We start from the raw sequence: 19,154 nt of genomic DNA, 5'->3' as shown, positions 1-19,154 counted from the left end.
TTCTTATTCCGCCGGTTCGGATTACTCCGAAGCTTATTCGGCCAACTGACAAATCCTTCACTCTTGATTTCCATCAGCACCTGCTCTTAAGGTTTATTAAGCGGGGTGTATGTAGAAAACCTTCGGTCGGGTCGCTTGCCCAACTTACGTTCGTCGAGTGTTGGGTCATCCTTACGCTTCTTTCCTCCGGTCGAGTCAACTTCCTTTTTGGCTGACTCTTTGACTGGGGTTTTCGCGTTCTGAGCGGCCTCACACAAGTTTCTTGTTTCCTCGGCGTCCGCATATTTATCTGACCGAGTTATGAACTCAGTCAAAGTCTCAGGCAGATTCTTGTCCAGGGATGCCAAAAACGGTTTATCCCTGACGCTCTGCATGATAGAATTGAGTGTCGTCTCCTCTGAATGTTTCCGAACTTGGAGTGATTCAAAATTGAAATGTTTGATGTAATCTTTCAGTAGCTCTCCTTCCTTCTGAACTATGTTGTTCAGATGCGCGGGGGGCTTTAACTTCTTCTTCCCGCCAATGAAATTGGTGAGAAAGCATCGTTGAGTTCCACGAACGTGCTGATGGACTTTGGTTTCAGTTGTTTAAACCAAAGTCGGGCTACGTCGGCTAAGGTGAGGGAGAAAGCTTGACACATCACGGCATCCGAGGCATCATGCAGTTCCATGTACGTTCGGAAGCATTCGATGTGTTCTGTTGGGTCGGTTTTGCCTGTGAAAGGTGTAATCTGCGGGAGGCAAAATCTTTCCAGCAGTCGAGCTTGCATCACTTCATCGATGAACGGGGACGCTTTTATTTCTGTCTTGGTTGAATATGCATCCCGACTATGCTTCATATTCGTCATCTCCTCTAGCACTTCCTTTTTAAAGTCCTGAAGGTTAGCTTTCTAAGGCTTGTTACTTTTTACCATCCCTTCCACAGAAGGTCGGCCGTGCCTCCTCCGATCTATCTCGTGTCGGAGATCAATGAACGGTAGCCCGGACGGCCCACGGGGCTGACTGGGCTGTGCCAACGACCGCGGGGCGGTGGGATGAAGGTCGGTAACTTGTTGCGGAACATTCATCGCCTGTTCTTGTTAAGGTTGCTGAGTTTGTTAACGGTGCATCTGCTCCAACATTTGTTTCATAATGTTTATGTCGGCTCTGAGCTCCTTTCCCGATCCAACCGTCCATTTTCTCGATTCTGCTGGGTATTCCTAGTTGCGGCAGAGGCTGCAGGACGAGTCGCAAAACCTTGTTGATTGTCAGGTTGATTCTGAGCTCCTTGGACCCCGTCTGGACCTGACGGTCCTGCGTCATCAACCTCATTTGGTTCATTAGGACCAGTTTTTCTAGTTCTCACCATTAACGCTTGCTTGACACTTCTGGATAGAGCCTGGAACATGACTTTTTGTATCATTTCCCACAGACGGCGCCAAACTGTTGATACAAAAATCTGGTTCACCCTCTTTGGACCTTCGAAGACCTGCACAAGAAGAAGACAAAGGAGACCCTGGCTAGAGCAAGGGACCCTCGAATGTTAAAGTCAGGCTAGGAATTTAGGTCTTATAGTATTGAGGGGTTCTAGGAGAGAACTTTTGCATACCTTTCACCTTTAAAATGTCGCTCATTTATAGGAGAGGGAGGGTCCCGCCATACGGGGATTCTCTCCCTGATTTCTAGGAGATTTGATTTAGCCGTAATCTACTTACGGATATTTCCCGATCCCGAGATCTTCGAGATCGAAAATCTTTTTCCATGATTTTCGGAACAATATTTAAGCTTACACTGTTTCTTCCTTGCTCAGCTCGGCCTTGACCGACTTAAGTAACAGACGAGTCTCGGCTAGCTACAAGGATAAAGTTTTTTGCCTCCTATCGGACAGAACAGGATCGGCTTATGGCCGACGTTCTTCCTTAATCCGATAACTAACACTATAACCGACCTTTGTATGGGTCTGTTTTATGGTCGGTCAAGTTGCTTTTAACTCCAGGGCATCGATCGGTCCCTTTAGACATGACTGCCTCGTTAACCGAGTCAACTTTGTGTGTCTTACTTTACCTATGGCTCCTGACCCTTAAGATCTTGGTTGAGATTCAATTTCCAGGAATCTGAACTAAGTATCTCATCTAGGCTTTGTCTTGTACGTTGCCTCGGACTCTCGGGCAGTGCTGATAGAGTTGGTCCATTCCATAATCGGGTCTCCGGACTTGATGTTTTTTTCCCCCAACAGATTTCAAATACAGATCAGGGTAGGCATGAGTATGCATACATAAAAATTTCTTTACTTATTAAGAATCCGAAAAACTCTAAAATATGTATAGGAAGGAAATCTCGTCTTAGAGACCTATGCATCTTAGAATGTTGAAGTCCACATTGATGTGTATCTGAAATCCACTCCCACAATAAGATGTGTAATCTCACTACTGCCAGAAAATCAGGCTCACTTATGATGCAAATGGGCTACCAGAAGAATCAATTGGAGAGAGACTTCCATAATTATTATTTTCATAGAGGGAAATTTAGGAAAATCCATGATTCAAGTGGGCCACAACGAGGGAAATAGTTTCGAGGGTAGGCATCATATATGTACGTTATTTTAAATCATGTGGTGTATTGAGCTGGCGTTCGAGACCTATGTCTATGGTTAGATCACACAACTGTGATCAAATTGGATTTAAGAAACATAACCTGATAGGGTGCATATAACTTCCGGCGAAGGCCTAATTGGCTTTCTCAACCGGGCAGGCTTTCACATGGCTTTCGGTTCCATCGTTAAGTGCATGTAAGGGTAAATTAGAGTTTTCACTCTCTAGCCGTAACATCAGATGAGTGTTTGGGTAAATATGAAAAGTCAAAGGATGATCTGGAATATCATGCACTTTCAGTAATTCTTCGATAAAACCCACAAACATTTATTAATTTATAACAAAACTTTTATTTTTATAAAGATTTTCCCCATTATATCTTTAGAAATTCTGGAGCTAAAAAATTATGGAGAACGAGATTACAAAGACCTATAAACGATCAACAGCCAACCGTACATACACCGAAAAGATGATGATTGCCATCCGCCATGCAAAACGAGGATTACAATGGTAAGGACGAAGATTGCGCAAATTGCCCGTGAAAGCCGATGGAAGCTAGGTGGGGCCAACCATGATAAAAATATCCATCCCATCCATCTGCTTCTACGAACATGTCAAGACATCAGCCAAAAAAATGTAAATCCAAAACTCAAGTGGGCTGTACAACAGAGGATTAAACTTGCACTATTGAAACATTCGTGGGGTGACCAAAGTTTTGGATTAGGCTAATTTTTGTGTTTTCAGTTCATTTAGCTAGCCGCAATTTTTGTTTTATGGCTCGCTTGAATTTTAGATTTGCATTGTTTTTTAGCCCCGGTAGCAAACACAGGTAGATTCCCACAAATATTATAGTGGGCCATAATTACATCCCAATGGTAACAGGTAGGAGCTACTTTCATCCAATTGCCACTGACTCCTCTGTGTCCTGACGGTTTTGTGGGGTCCATAGAGATGTCCGGGACGAATTCGCTTCATCCATCTGTTTTGGAAGGCTAGAGTAGGACATGATTCTAAAATTCATGTGGATCCAAAACTCAGGTGAGCCAAAACAATGAGAACAACATCGTCCATCATTGAATCCTTCCTGAGGCAGTCTTGATTTGTATATGCCATCAAAACCGTTTATATAATTATTACCCCGTGCAAATATCAACTTGATACAAAACTTCTACTAACCTAGGGCGTTCAATCTCTACTATTTTGTGTGGTATAACCTGCATGAGTTTTAGATTTGCCTGATTTTTAGAATCATGTCCTACCATTGTCTTTCAAAACCGATGGACAGAGTGGATTTGTAATGGACATATCTGTGGGCCCGTACACCTCTGTGTATATAGATATCTCGGAGCCTGTGTCAAGGGCAATCTCCTCCCTTCGTTGTGTGGAAGGAGCTATTGCTTTGAATCTTAGGGCTGTTTAGCATATCTACTAACAAGAGTTTATTTGATTATTCTAAAAAAAAAAATAAGCTCCTATTTTCGAATTAAAATGTTTAGTAAAACTCTAATTTTAGAGTTTATTCTTTTAAAAGCAAGGCTAAAAGTTTTTATTTTTTATTTTTTATTTTTTTTTTTTTATTTTTTTTTTTTTATTTTAAGTTACAGGGGGTCACTTTTTCTTTTAGAATTTATTTAGTCCATGCGGTTAAATAGTTTTTGTTAATTTTTTAACACGTTTGCCCTTTAACTTTTTAATTAATTTTCATATCACCTTGTATCTTCTCTTTACAATCTATCTAAGGTGGACCCACAGGATGAGCAACCCATAGTGAAGGTGGGCTCCACATGATAAATAATCCACATCAGGGTGGATTCACAATAATGCAAAGTCACAACAAAGGTAGGCCTCAGATGGTGAATGCCCCCACATCAAAGTGTGGCCCCACATGATAGATTGCCCATATGAAAAGTCGGACCCACATGATTGATAGTGGACATTGAAGGTGGGACGCACATGATGTATGGCCCACATCAAAGTGTGGCCCTACATGATGTCCCATATTAAAGGTTGGGCCCCACATGATGGATGGTGGACATCAAAGATGGGCCTGCATGATGAATGACCCATATTAAAGGTGCCTTCACACGATGAATGATCCACATCAAGGTGGGCCCACATAATGTAGATTCACATCAAAGGCGGGCCCCACATGATGGATGACTCACATCAAAGTGATGCCCGACATGATGGAGCTTCCACTTTAAGTGGGCCTCAATTGATGGACGATCCACATCAGAAGTGGGACCCATATAATGGATGGTGGACATTAAAGGTGGGCCCACATGATGGTGGTTGACATCAAAGGTGGGCCCACATGATGAATGATCCATGTTAAAGGGGGCCCCACATGATGAATGGTCCACATTAAGGTAACCTACATAATGGATAGAGTGGGCTACACATGATGGATGACCCACATCAAAGTGTGGCCTCTTGTGATTAACAATCCACATTAAGTAGGCCCTACCTAATGGACGGTCCACATCCAAGATCTCGCATGATGGATAACCCATATTCAAAGTAGCCCAACATGATGGATGATTCACATACAAGGTGTGCCCCACATGTTGGACAACCCACTTCAAAGACGGGGCCCACATGATAGAAACATCAAATATGGATTCCAAGTGGCGGTAGCGGATATTATTACAATGAAGTTGTTGTAATCTTTAAAAATGACATTGTTGAGGGTCAAATATTGCATATTAGACCCCAGTCGTTGCCAGGATTTACAAACATAGTACTGTTTAACGGCCTGATTTAATCATGTTTGTGATGTAGGGCATATTCACGAGCCTGGACTGGGAAAGGGTACTAAAGGCATGGATTTAACGGTCTGAAAGCACCAGAGCATGGGACGGACCCTAGGAGACCAAGATCGACAGATTTGCACGCCAGGGATCCAAGAAAATCGAGAAATTGAAGCTCAAGGGGCCTGAAAAGTGTCCAGAATGCAAGATCATAGGGTTCCCACCATCTGATCAGTTCAAAACTCCACACGTAGCCTGAGGACCATAAATGAACCGTACACGTAAAATTTTAGCTCCTGGATCACTGTGAAAGTGGCCCAACGGATAGATTAGCCCATAAATTACTGATCTGGGGCCCACTTGATCACTGGATACACCTCATCTTCGGTCTCAACGCCTTAAATCATATGAAGAACCAGATGGACGGTGCAGATTTCTCGAAAAATTCATACGTGGACCCCATATGAGATGAGTGTGCATGGTGTACATGTGCACTGGCCGTGCACGGCAACACAGAGCTCGGTCAAACCGTCCATTGACCGAGCTCTCCCTCTCCAACTCGACTTCATTCCTGCGGAAGAAGCAGAGGCTGCGGGTGAGTTTTGTGGCCCACCACCGTGATGCAATGAGCTGATCCGGACCGTCCATGAGATTCGTATGGCCCATGCCACTAAGGCCTAGGTGGCAAAATGCGAAGAAACAGTAATGATAGGGTTCCAGCCGTTCAAACACAGAACGAACGGTAGCAAGAAAGATTCTCTGGGCCGCACCAAAACTGATCCAAACAACCCATACTCGACTGAAATTTTTAAGGGAATCTGGTGGACGGTTTGGATTTCTCAAGCGACAAGGTAAGTGGGCCCCACCGAGAGTCCAGCGTCGACAATTCGGGCTCTGTTTACGCAGCCCGCGCACGACCGTGAAAACCGGAGCTTGTGGGGCATCCTGTGATCTCTATCACTGCCGGATTGCCGATCCAAACCGGCCAAAATCCTTATAAGTGGGTCTTTACCCCAACCAAGAAGGAAAACCGGGAGTTTAGGACGTTCCTCCATCTCAAAATTCATTCAAACGCAAACTGTTTTGCGTTCTTATGCAAGCTGGCTGCGTAAAAACGGGTTCCGCAGCCTATTCCGTTTGGGACTCGACAGCAGCTCTCGGAGGAGGCCGTTCATCTTTAAAAAGAGGAGGAAGATCAGCGTGTGGGAGGTAGGCTGGGAGGTGCTCGGTTTTGATTTTGGTTTTGCCAGGAAGAAAGGAAAAAAACGTGAAGACATTTTTTTTCTGGACCGGACGTGGCTTGGCTGCTGCACGTCAGGGAGCAGAGGCCGTGGTCTTTTTAGCAAGAGGGCTGAGCGGGGAGAGAGAGAGAGAAAGAGGAACGGAGGTGAGCTGGGGAGATTGAAGCTGTTGGACGTGGCAGGCAGAGGTTTCTTTTTCTTCTTTTTCTTCTTCTTATTCTTATTTTAATTTATTTATTTTTTCCAGCCCATCCATGTCAGGCTGAACCTCTTAGCTAGGGCTAAGAGGTGAAGCTTGTAGTCTGATGGGGGAAACTTAGCTTGTGCCTATTGTTCAGATGGACTGATGTTGATTTTTGTTTAAATTAAAAGGAATACTTTCAGTTATCTTTAAGGGTTTGTTGTGACTGAATTTACAATGGATCTGAGATGGTTTTGAGTATTTCTTTCCCTTTTTTTTGTTTATGAAGTCAGGAAGCCCTGTTGTTCATCATTGCTCCATGGGCATGATAGGATGACAGTACCCTTCCTGATCTTCATACATTGTTGATTGGTTAGTAATTAGTTTAATCCTCTTGGTTGCTTTGTCTCCTGGGCATGGTTAGATGATGGAATCCATTCTAATTTATATACCCTTCATCTCTTGAAACCTAGATCAAGTAAATTCAGTTTGATTTCCATGATTCCTGATGCAAGCATAGGATCTCCCTGATCTCTACAAGTGGATCCTCTGAATCCCTAGTTTCCTTCCGTTGAATTCCTTAAAGTTTTAGATAATTATTCCACAATTGTTTCTTAAATTCTATTTGGTTTAGATCGCATCTTAGTCTAGTTCTAGTTCTACTTGGTTTCAGATAACGTACAGGTATCAGTCCCTGTGGATTCGACCTCGGTCTTACCGAGTTTATTACTACATCACAACCCTGCACTTGGGGTGTGAACAAGTTTTTGGCGCCGTTGCCGGGGATTGACGGTTACGATTCTCTGAAATTAATTAGTTTTAGAATTAGGTTAGGATTAGGATTTTACTAACTTTAGGCTAAAAGTTTTTATTTTATTTTATTCTTAGAAACTAACTTGTTTCCATATTTTGTAGGATCCTGACATAAGTCCATAAATTGGTAATTCTTTCCTAATCTCTTTACTTTTTCTACCTTTTAGAATTAGGGTTTAAATTTTAAAAATTTTAATTCTAGTATTTTTTCTATTTTTAGGAAGCAGTTTATTTTTAGAAACTAGATTAGTTATTTCTCTTTCTAGAAAAATCCTCTAATTTTAGAAACTTTTCTCTTTTGTTTTTCACTTTCTATTTTTAACTCTTTTTAAATCTAATTTGTTTCCTCATTTATTTTTAGAATTTTTGTTTAGAAACTAACCTTCCTATTTTGTAGGCTTTTAAAATAGAAATTTCTAATTCGGTAAGCTCTTTCTCTACCTCCTATTTTTCAGTTCTCTTTTAGTAATTTACTTTCTAGTTTTAGGACTTTCCTAATTCATTTTAGAAGTTTCCACTTTCTTTTAGAAATTAGTTTACTTCTACCTTTATTTTAAAGGATTGTTCCTCTTCTTTTAGAATCTAACTTATTTTGTTTTTATTTTTGCAGGTCCTTAACTTAGGGGCATCAATTTGGTAATTTCTTTCCAACTCTCTCGTTCTTTCTTTTTAGATTTTCTTTTCCTTTCTTAGGATTAGACTTTGAATTTGATTGAGGGCTGCGAGTGTTTCATGCCCAAGTGGGCCCGTGACAACACTCGACGTTTCTTGACTGAAGGAGGATTGGTTGAGGGGTTGACTATCCATCGCAGGATTAGACACCGCTCGAAATCCCCTGAGTTAACTGAGGTTATGGCTGAAGACCAACCTCCTCTACTTCCACCCAGGGTGGAGGATACCCAAGATGAAAATGAGGTGCAACAGGCACCCCCGCCTCGTACTTTACGAGATTATCTACAACCAGCGGGAGTGAGTACGCCCTCATGCATGATTTTTCCTGAAAACACAGGACAAATGGACATCAAGCCAGGAGTTATCCAACTCCTTCCCAAATTCCATGGACTTGAATCAGAAAGTCCATATTTACATTTGAAAGAGTTCGATGAGATTATAGCTACATTATGTTTTCCTAATGTATCTGAGGATACAATCAGGCTGAAACTCTTTTCTTTTTCCTTAAAAGAGAAAGCTAAGACGTGGTTACATTCACTGCGTCCTAGATCCATTGGCACATGGAACGACATGCAGAGGGAATTCATAAAAAAATTCTTCCCACATCATAAAACGATTACCCTCAGAAAAGCAATCATGAACTTTGCCCAAAAGGAAGATGAAACATTCTTCCAATGTTGGGAAAGGTTCAAAGATTTGGTCAGTTCATGCCCACAACACGGATTTGAAACGTGGCGCATTACAAATTTTTTCTATGATGGACTGACATCTTCCATGCGCCAAATGGTCGAGACAATGTGTAATGGAGAGTTCATCAACAAAGATGTTGACGAGGTATGGGATTACCTCGATAGTCTCGCTGAAAAAACACAATCATGGGACTATTACCCAATGGCGAACACCACGTCTAGGCCGACTCAATTAAAGGAAAAATGTGGATTATATCTCTTGAAAGAAGAGGATGATCTCAAGTGTAAAGTGACTACGCTCATAAGGAAAGTTGAGGCCATGGAAGGAAAGAAGGATAAGGTCAATGAAATTGTTTGCGGCATTTGTGATTGCAACATTCACACAACTGAAAACTGTCCTACAATACTCGCCTTTCGAGGAGTGTTGAATGAACAAGCCAATGCCGTAAATAATTATCAAAGACCTTTTACTGGACCTAACTCCAATACATACAACCCTGGCTGGAAAAATCATCCAAACTTTAGTTGGAGGAATGGACAGACGGCTACTCCTCCAGGTTTCTTCAATCAAAATCCAAATCAAGTGAAACCTCAAGAGGAACCGGTTCAAAATCCCATACAAGAGCTGGCTCAGGCAATGCGGGGAATTACAGATTTTATGCAAAAGATAGATTCTCGTATGACGGTTATAAAAAAGGGATGCTTCCTGCACAACCTCTCCCCAATCCTAAATCGCAGTACGAGAATAATGATCTCAGCTCTTCAAATCATATGGGGCACGCTAAATCCATCACCACTCTTAGGAGTGGAAAGATCATTGATAAAACTCTTCCGGTTAGGCCCGAAAAGCCTCAAGAACTAGAAGAGAATAACAATGATGGATCCAGTGATGCCCCACAAAAAGTAGAACCGGAACTTCTAGAGAAGCCAGTTGCTCCATTCCCCCAACGGTTGGTTTCACCAAAACCTCTCTCTAACTCTCAGGATATCCTAGAGGTGTTGAAACAGGTGAAAGTCAACATTCCTCTACTTGATGTCGTTAAACAGATACCTTCATATGCCAAATTCCTGAAAGACTTATGCACGACTAAAAGACGGAAAATTATTCAAAAGAAAATCTTCTTGACTGAGAAAGTGAGTGCCATCCTGAAGCAAGACGTGCCACAGAAATTCAAGGATCCTGGTAGCCCAACCATATCATGTGTAATCGGGAACCATCCAATTGATCACGCACTTCTTGACTTAGGAGCGAGCGTCAATCTGATCCTTTACTCGGTATACAAACAGTTAGGTTTGGGTAAATTAAAACCCACCCTAACCACACTACAACTTGCTGATTGCTCTGTTCGTGTACCAAGAGGGATAATTAAGGATGTGTTAGTCCAGGTCGATAGATTTTACTACCCTGTAGATTTTATCATCCTGGACACCGAACCCATCAATAACATGAGCACTCAGATTCCCGTCATTCTTGGTCGCCCATTCCTTGCCACATCAAATGCAATTATCAATTGCAGGAATGGTGTCATGACTATGTCTTTTGAAAATTTGACATTAGAGTCAAACATTTTTTTCAATAACGGCAGCAACTCCGAGGATGATGACGATTTCCACGACATTAACATGATTGACTCTTTCGTGGAAGATACGACACCGCTGACCTTATCCTCCGACCATCTGGAGACGTGCCTGGCCCACTCCCATGATTTTGATGATGACATGATTAGGGAGACGTGTGCCTTGCTTGATACTGCACCGGTACTTGAAGTTAACCGGTGGAGGCCACAATTTGAAGAATTGCCACAAACCGATGTAGTGCCTCTACCGTCTAACCTCAAGCCGCCGAAGCTTGACCTAAAACCTTTGCCCTCTGATTTGAAATATGCCTATTTAGGTCAAGATGAGACATACCCGGTGGTGATCTCTGCCCACCTGCAGAAAGAACAGGAGAGTATGCTCATATCTACTCTCATTGAGCATAAGGGAGCCCTGGGATGGACGATAGCGGACCTCAAGGGAATCGATCCCTCGATTTGTACTCACCGCATATATCTTGAGGATAATGCAAAAACCGCTCGGCAACCACAATGTAGACTAAATCCAAATATGAAGGAAGTGGTTAAAGCCGAGGTTCTTAAACTATTGGACGTGGGTATTATATACCCTATATCCGATAGTCAATGGATGAGTCCAACTCAAGTGGTCCCTAAGAAGTCTGGAATCACCATCGTAGCCAATGCTAATAATGAACTCGTGCCAACTAGAGTCACTACTGGTTGGAGAATGTGCATTGACTACAGGAAATTGAATACCGTCACGAGGAAAGACCACTTTCCTTTACCATTCATTGATCAGATCCTTGAAAGGTTAGCTGGTCATTCCTATTACAGTTTTCTTGACGGGTATTCGGGCTACAATCAGATAGAGATAGCCCCTGAAGATTAGGAAAAGACCACATTTACATGTCCTTACGGCACCTTTGCCTATCGAAGGATGCCATTCGGACTATGTAATGCCCCTGCCACCTTCCAGCGATGTATGCTTAGTATTTTTTCTGACATGGTGGGGCAATATCTAGAGGTCTTCATGGACGACTTCTCTGTTTATGGTCCATCTTTCAGCAAATGCTTAGAAAGTCTTAAATGTGTGCTGAAAAGATGTGAAGAAAAGAACTTGGTACTTAATTGGGAGAAGTGTCATTTCATGGTTCAGAAGGGAATTGTCCTTGGGCATATCATCTCGTCCAAGGGAATCGAGGTAGATAAGGCAAAAATCGATCTTATCTCTAACTTACCTCCACTCAAGAACATCAGAGACGTGCGATCCTTCTTAGGACACACAGGATTTTACAGGCGATTCATAAAGGACTTTAGTCTTCTCTCTCGTCCTTTATGTAATCTTCTTCAAAAGGATGCTCCGTACGAGTGGACTGAGCAGTGCCAGGAAGCTTTCACCAAGCTTAAGGGCACGTTAACCACTGCACCTATCATGCAGCCACCCGACTGGAGCCTTCCTTTTAAGCTTATGTGCGACGCTTCTGATTATGCTCTTGGAGCGGTCCTAGACCAGAGAAAAGATAAGCGGCCCTATGTCATTCATTACGCAAGTAGAACTTTAAATTCTGCCCAGGTAACCTACTCGACTACGGAAAAGGAACTCTTAGCTGTAGTGTTCGCTTTGGACAAATTTAGGTCCTATTTGATCGGATCCAAAATCATTATCTACACAGATCATGCGGCACTGAAGTATCTTCTTTCTAAGAATGATTCTAAGCCCCACTTGATACGATGGATTCTTCTACTCCAAGAATTTGATTTGGAAATTAAAGATAAAAAGGGAGTAGAAAACGTTGTGGCCGATCACCTTTCTCGCCTTAATACCTCTGATCCCCTTGAGACGACCCATATCAACGACATGTTCCCTGATGAACAACTGTTCCGAGTCTCCCATTCACCTTGGTTCGCTGATATTGCTAATTATCTTGCTACAGGTGCTATACCGACACAGTGGACTGCGCAAGATAAGAAGAAATTCTTCACCGAGGTGCACAACTTTTTCTGGGATGATCCTTATTTATTTAAATATTGCCCAGACCAAATCCTAAGGAGATGTGTACCAGACGATGAGCATCAGAGCGTCATCTCCTTCTGTCACTCAGAGGCCTGTGGTGGTCACTTTTCTGCAAAAAAAACCACGGCCAAGATTCTGCAGTGTGGCTTTTACTAGCCCACTATGTTTAGGGACACTCATGAGTTTTGCAAAGCTTGTGAGCGTTGTCAAAAATTGGGAGCATTGTCCCGTCGAAATATGATGCCTTTGAATCCCATCCTTATCATTAAAGTATTTGATTGCTGGGGCATCGATTTCATGGGACCATTCCCCCAATCGTTTGGAAATCTGTATATTTTGCTCGCCGTGGATTATGTCACTAAATGGGTTGAAGTGATTCCGTGTCGAAAGAATGACCATCGCACGGTCATTAAATTCCTAAAAGAAAACATTCTTTCTCGATTCGGAACGCCTCGAGCCATCATTAGTGATGGGGGCTCACACTTTTGTAATAGATCATTCGAGAGCTTAATGAAGAAATACGGTATCTCTCAAAAGGTGAGCACCCCGTACCACCCACAGACAAATGGGCAAGCTGAGATTTCTAATAGGGAAATTAAACACATTTTGGAGAAAACGGTTAACCTTGACCGTAAGGATTGGTCAATCCGATTGACCGATGCCTTATGGGCATACCGTACTGCATTTAAAATCCCTATTGGAATGTCTCCCTTTAGACTTGTCTATGGGAAGGCTTGTCACTTGCCTGTGGAGCTGGAACATAAAGCGTACTAGGCGATCAAAAATCTTAATTTCAATCTTGATAACGCTGGCTCGCTACGCAAACTTCAATTGAATGAACTTGAGGAAATCCGGAATGATGCGTACAATAATGTGAGAATTTACAAGGACAAGATGAAAGTATTTCATGACCAACACATTTTGCGAAAATCATTCACGCTTGGTCAGAAGGTCCTTTTGTACAATTCTCGATTACATCTCTTTCTGGGTAAGCTTCGATCTCGTTGGACCGGCCCTTACATTGTTGTTACTGTTTTTCCTCATGGGGCCGTTGAGATAAGAGATCCCGACAATGGCAAGGAGTTTAAAGTCAATGGACATCGATTGAAACCATTTGTCGAGAAATTTGATTCAGAGGACATGTCCATGCCTCTACTGATCCTGTTTACCAGGATTAATCTCATAGTCTGATGGAGGTACAGGTTATCAAGATTGATTAATTCATGGTCCATTCTTGTCTAGTTGAAGACGTTAAACTTAGCGCTCCTAGGACGCAACCCAAATTTTCATTCCATTTCACTTTTCTCATTCATTAGTTCAATGTTTGTGGGTAACATTACTGCAAACCCTCACGAGACTACAACTCGTCCACTAGGGGTAACCTAGGGGTTTAAAGGCTTGTTGCATACGCTAAATGCAATCGAGAGCACCTACGAAAGTGGTATAGGTAGGATTTTATTTTGTGTTATTTTTGTTGCCTTTTCTCTCGTGCTGACCGACGCCCATGCTGTGATCTCTTGGAAAGTGTCTCTCTATGCATCATCCAGGTACTATCTTCCTATTACTTCTCATTTACTCATTTTGTCCCATGTGCATTGCATGCCTATTTCTTTTACATTGAGGACAATGTAGATTTTTGGTTGGGAGTGGGATTAGGTTTCTTAATCAGTGTTTTCTTGGTCTTGAGCAAAAGTTGTGAAAATTTTTAATTTTTCAGGCTTTCTGATGAATTCGAAGTGATTTTGACGGCCATTTAGGGCACTTAGAATTTCAAGATGTGTGATGTTGGTACTTCATGACTCTTGGATTCAGTTATCTATTAAATTTCACAGCTAAGTTTGAATTATTATTAGAATTGTAAACATTGATTGAGTCATGAATTCGCAGGACACATCTCACTTGCATATTAAGGTTTCAGTTCGATATTAAAGGATTAACTTGGTAATCACTAAACATGAAAGGAACCAACTTGAGAAATCGAATGGATTGGGCGAACAGTCTCTACCATAGGTTTGCTCCCTATAGGTGAGGATTCGATTCCCCATGAATGATATGTGAAAAAGTTGGGTGTACAGTCTTTACCTTAGGTTTGCTCCCTGTAGGTGAGGATCTGATCCCTCTTCTTGGCATTACTTCTAATGAAAAAATCAAAAAAATTAAAAGAATAAAAAGATAAGGTGTAAGCCAAGTTGGGTTATCGTGATTTCTCTTATTTGTTACCAATGATATCCTTAAATATCAAGGTGAATCTTAATGTTGACAAGTCGAGATTGGACTATACATCCATGGAATTCAATATTTAGAATTATTCTAATTGATGGACTAATATTTTGAACTTGATTATGAGGTTTATCGTGAGCTTGATTTCAGGAAAAAGTAATGCCAACATTCATGAATCTTAGAATTTGAGTATCTGAACTATTTTTCATAAATCTCTTGAGTTTGTAGAAATTATCCTGTAATTCTCAATTTATTTTTCGCATACTTTGCTCGGGACTAGCAAAATGCTGGTTGGGGGTTGTGTTGAGGGTCAAATATTGCATATTAGACCCCAATTGTTGCCAGGATTTACAAACATAGTACTGTTTAACGGCCTGATTTAATCATGTTTGTGATGTAGGGCATATTCACGAGCCTGGACTGGGAAAGGGTACTAAAGGCATGGATTTAACGGTCTGAAAGCACCAGAGCATGGGACGGACCCTAGGAGACCAAGATCGACAGATTTGCACGCCAGGGATCCAAGAAAATCGAGAAATTGAAGCTCAAGGGGCCTGAAAAGTGTCCAGAATGCAAGATCATAGGGTTCCCACCATCTGATCAGTTCAAAACTCCATACGTAGCCTGAGGACCATAAATGAACCGTACACGTAAAATTTCAGCTCCTGGATCACTGTGAAAGTGGCCCAACGGACAGATCAGCCCACAAATTACTGATCTGGGGCCCACTTGATCGCTGGATACACCTCATCTTCGGTCTCAACGCCTTAAATCATATGAAGAACCAGATGGACGGTGCAGATTTCTCAAAAAATTCATACGTGGACCCCATATGAGATGAGTGTGCATGGTGTACATGTGCACTGGCCGTGCACGGCAACACAGAGCTCGGTCAAACCGTCCATTGACCGAGCTCTCCCTCTCCAACTCGACTTCATTCCTGCGGAAGAAGCAGAGGCTGCGGGTGAGTTTTGTGGCCCACCACCGTGATGCAATGAGCTGATCCGGACCGTCCATGAGATTCGTATGGCCCATGCCACTAAGGCCTAGGTGGCAAAATGCGAAGAAACAGTAATGATAGGGTTCCAGCCGTTCAAACACAGAACGAACGGTAGCAAGAAAGATTCTCTGGGCCGCACCAAAACTGATCCAAACAACCCATACTCGACTGAAATTTTTAAGGGAATCTGGTGGACGGTTTGGATTTCTCAAGCGACAAGGTAAGTGGGCCCCACCGAGAGTCCAGCGTCGACAATTCAGGCTCTGTTTACGCAGCCCGCGCACGACCGTGAAAACCGGAGCTTGTGGGGCATCCTGTGATCTCTATCACTGCCGGATTGCCGATCCAAACCGGCCAAAATCCTTATAAGTGGGTCTTTACCCCAACCAAGAAGGAAAACCGGGAGTTTAGGACGTTCCTCCATCTCAAAATTCATTCAAACGCAAACTGTTTTGCGTTCTTATGCAAGCTGGCTGCGTAAAAACGGGTTCCGCAGCCTATTCCGTTTGGGACTCGACAGCAGCTCTCGGAGGAGGCCGTTCATCTTTAAAAAGAGGAGGAAGATCAGCGTGTGGGAGGAGGCTGGGAGGTGCTCGGTTTTGATTTTGGTTTTGCTAGGAAGAAAGGAAAAAAACGTGAAGACATTTTTTTTCTGGACCGGACGTGGCTTGGTTGCTGCATGTCAGGGAGCAGAGGCCGTAGTCTTTTTAGCAAGAGGGCTGAGCGGGGAGAGAGAGAGAGAAAGAGGAACGGAGGTGAGCTGGGGAGATTGAAGCTGTTGAACGTGGCAGGCAGAGGTTTCTTTTTCTTCTTTTTCTTCTTCTTATTCTTATTTTAATTTATTTATTTTTTCCAGCCCATCCATGTCAGGCTGAACCTCTTAGCTAGGGCTAAGAGGTGAAGCTTGTAGTCTGATGGGGGAAACTTAGCTTGTGCCTATTGTTCAGATGGACTGATGTTGATTTTTGTTTAAATTAAAAGGAATACTTTCAGTTATCTTTAAGGGTTTGTTGTGACTGAATTTACAATGGATCTGAGATGGTTTTGAGTATTTCTTTCCCTTTTTTTTTGTTTATGAAGTCAGGAAGCCCTGTTGTTCATCATTGCTCCATGGGCATGATAGGATGACAGTACCCTTCCTGATCTTCATACATTGTTGATTGGTTGGTAATTAGTTTAATCCTGTTGTTTGCTTTGTCTCCTGGGCATGGTTAGATGATGGAATCCATTCTAATTTATATACCCTTCATCTCTTGAAACCTAGATCAAGTAAATTCAGTTTGATTTCCATGATTCCTGATGCAAGCATAGGATCTCCCTGATCTCTACAAGTGGATCCTCTGAATCCCTAGTTTCCTTCCGTTGAATTCCTTAAAGTTTTAGATAATTATTCCACAATTTTTTCTTAAATTCTATTTGGTTTAGATCGCATCTTAGTCTAGTTCTAGTTCTACTTGGTTTCAGATAACGTACAGGTATCAGTCCCTGTGGATTCGACCTCGGTCTTACCGAGTTTATTACTACATCACAACCCTGCACTTGGGGTGTGAACAGACATCAACAATCCTTAGAAAAAGCTCTTAGTGAAATGTTTTACCAACTGTGCTTATTTCATATAAGAGATTATTTTATTTTGAAAACCTTATTTTACCAAAAAAGCTAATTTAAAACAAGAGCTAAAATAAAAGGAACTTATTAGAATAACTCTTATTTAAAAAGCTCTTATTATATTAGAGTATAGATGCCAAACGAGCCCTTAGTATCTGTACTACAACACCTAATCATACTAGTTTGTTATTTGCATTCGATGTGAATGAAAATTGGCTGAGTTCCCTATTGGTTTCTCAACTTAGTTGGTAGATGTGGAGCCCATGGTTAGTGTATCCAAGCCATTGATCCGTTGTCTTCGATCACACTACGTGAAAAATGGGAAAAAATGACTTATTTAGAGACGGTTTTGGACCGTCTCTAAAATTGCTTGGTTTAAAGACACTTTAGAGACGGCCCTAAACCGTCTCTAAATTTTTAGACGGCCCTTAACCGTCCTTATTATTGTATTAAAAATTTAAACGTCCGCAAATCATTTAAGACGGCCAAAAACCGTCGTTAACTGCAGATAAAAGACGGCCATTGACTGTCTGGAATAAGAGACGGTCCCTGACCGTCTTATATGCCAAAATTTGAGACTGTCGAGGACCGTCTCAATTAGAGACGGTTATTGGCCGTCTCTTACTGGTGGTTTGAGACTGTCGAGGACCGTCTCAATTACAGACGGTCGTTGGCAGTCTTTTCCTGGTGCATGGGACTGCCACCCTGTGGACTGTATTATGGACGGTTTTTAGCTGTCTCTGTTGGAGACTGTCAAGGACCGTCTCTATTAGGGACGGTCATTAACCGTCTCGTATGGGTAATCAGAGACTGTCATTGACCGTTTCAATTATAGACGGCCAATGGCCGTCCTTCTCACCCAATCACAATACCCATTGCCAGCGTCTAATAGAGACGGTCCTAAACCGTCTCTAATGCTCCAGTAACCCTTTACCCATAAAAAATTTATGGATTACGAAAAAAAAAAGTTTAAAAACTCAGAAAAATAACTAACAAAGTTTAAGAAAAAAATTTAGATTTTGAAAAAAAACGTAATTTTATAAAAATCTAGAATTTGAAATAAAAATTAAGAACTTTTAATAATGTTGATAATTTTGAAAAAAAAAAATTTTGATAAGAAAATGATATTTTGAAAAAGAAAATTTTAAAAATTAAACAAAATTGTCATATTGCAAAAAATATATATATTTGAAAAAAGAAAACTAGATTTTGTATTTTGAAAAGAAAAATTAAAAAGTTGTATAACAAAAGTGATATTTAAAAAATGATATTTTGAAAAGGAAAATTTAAAAAATTAAACAAACTCGTGAACAAAATTGACAAATGGTAACAAAATATAATTTTATAAAAAAGAAAACTAGATTTTGTATTTTGAAAAGAAAAATTAAAAAGTTATATAACAAAAATAATATTTAAAACATGATATTTTGAAAAAGAAAATTTAAAAAATTAAACAAAATTGTGAAAAAATTGACAAATTGTAAAAAAATATATATTTTAAAAAAAGAAAAGTAGATTTTGTATTTTGATAAGAAAAATTAAAAATTATATAACAAAAGTGATATTTAAAAAATGATATTTTGAAAAAGAAAATTTTAAAAATTAAACAAAATTGTGAAAAAATTGACAAATTGTAATACATATATATATATATATATATATATATATATATATATATATATATATATATATATATATATATAAAGAAAATTAGATATTTTATTTTGATAAGAAAAATTAAAAAGTTAAATAACAAGATTACGATAAAAAAAAGATATTTTAAAAAAGAAAATATAAAAAATTAAATGAATTTGTGAAAAAATTGACAAATTGTAAAAATA

General features: G+C 40.8%; 1 non-coding gene across 1 annotated transcript; it reads right to left on the bottom strand.

Annotated features, from left to right (window-relative positions):
* Positions 1-8,844: 8,844 nt before the first annotated feature.
* On the bottom strand, positions 8,845-8,951 carry LOC131217742 (small nucleolar RNA R71). The gene has a single exon (XR_009157333.1). It is a non-coding gene; the product is annotated as a small nucleolar RNA R71 (small nucleolar RNA).
* Between the last annotated feature and the right edge of the window lie 10,203 nt (positions 8,952-19,154).

This window comes from Magnolia sinica, chromosome 10, assembly GCF_029962835.1.
Source record: "Magnolia sinica isolate HGM2019 chromosome 10, MsV1, whole genome shotgun sequence".
In the NCBI taxonomy this organism is placed as follows: domain Eukaryota; kingdom Viridiplantae; phylum Streptophyta; class Magnoliopsida; order Magnoliales; family Magnoliaceae; genus Magnolia; species Magnolia sinica.
Note: the sequence above shows the minus strand (reverse complement) of the source record. Positions and strands in the feature narration are given on the sequence as shown.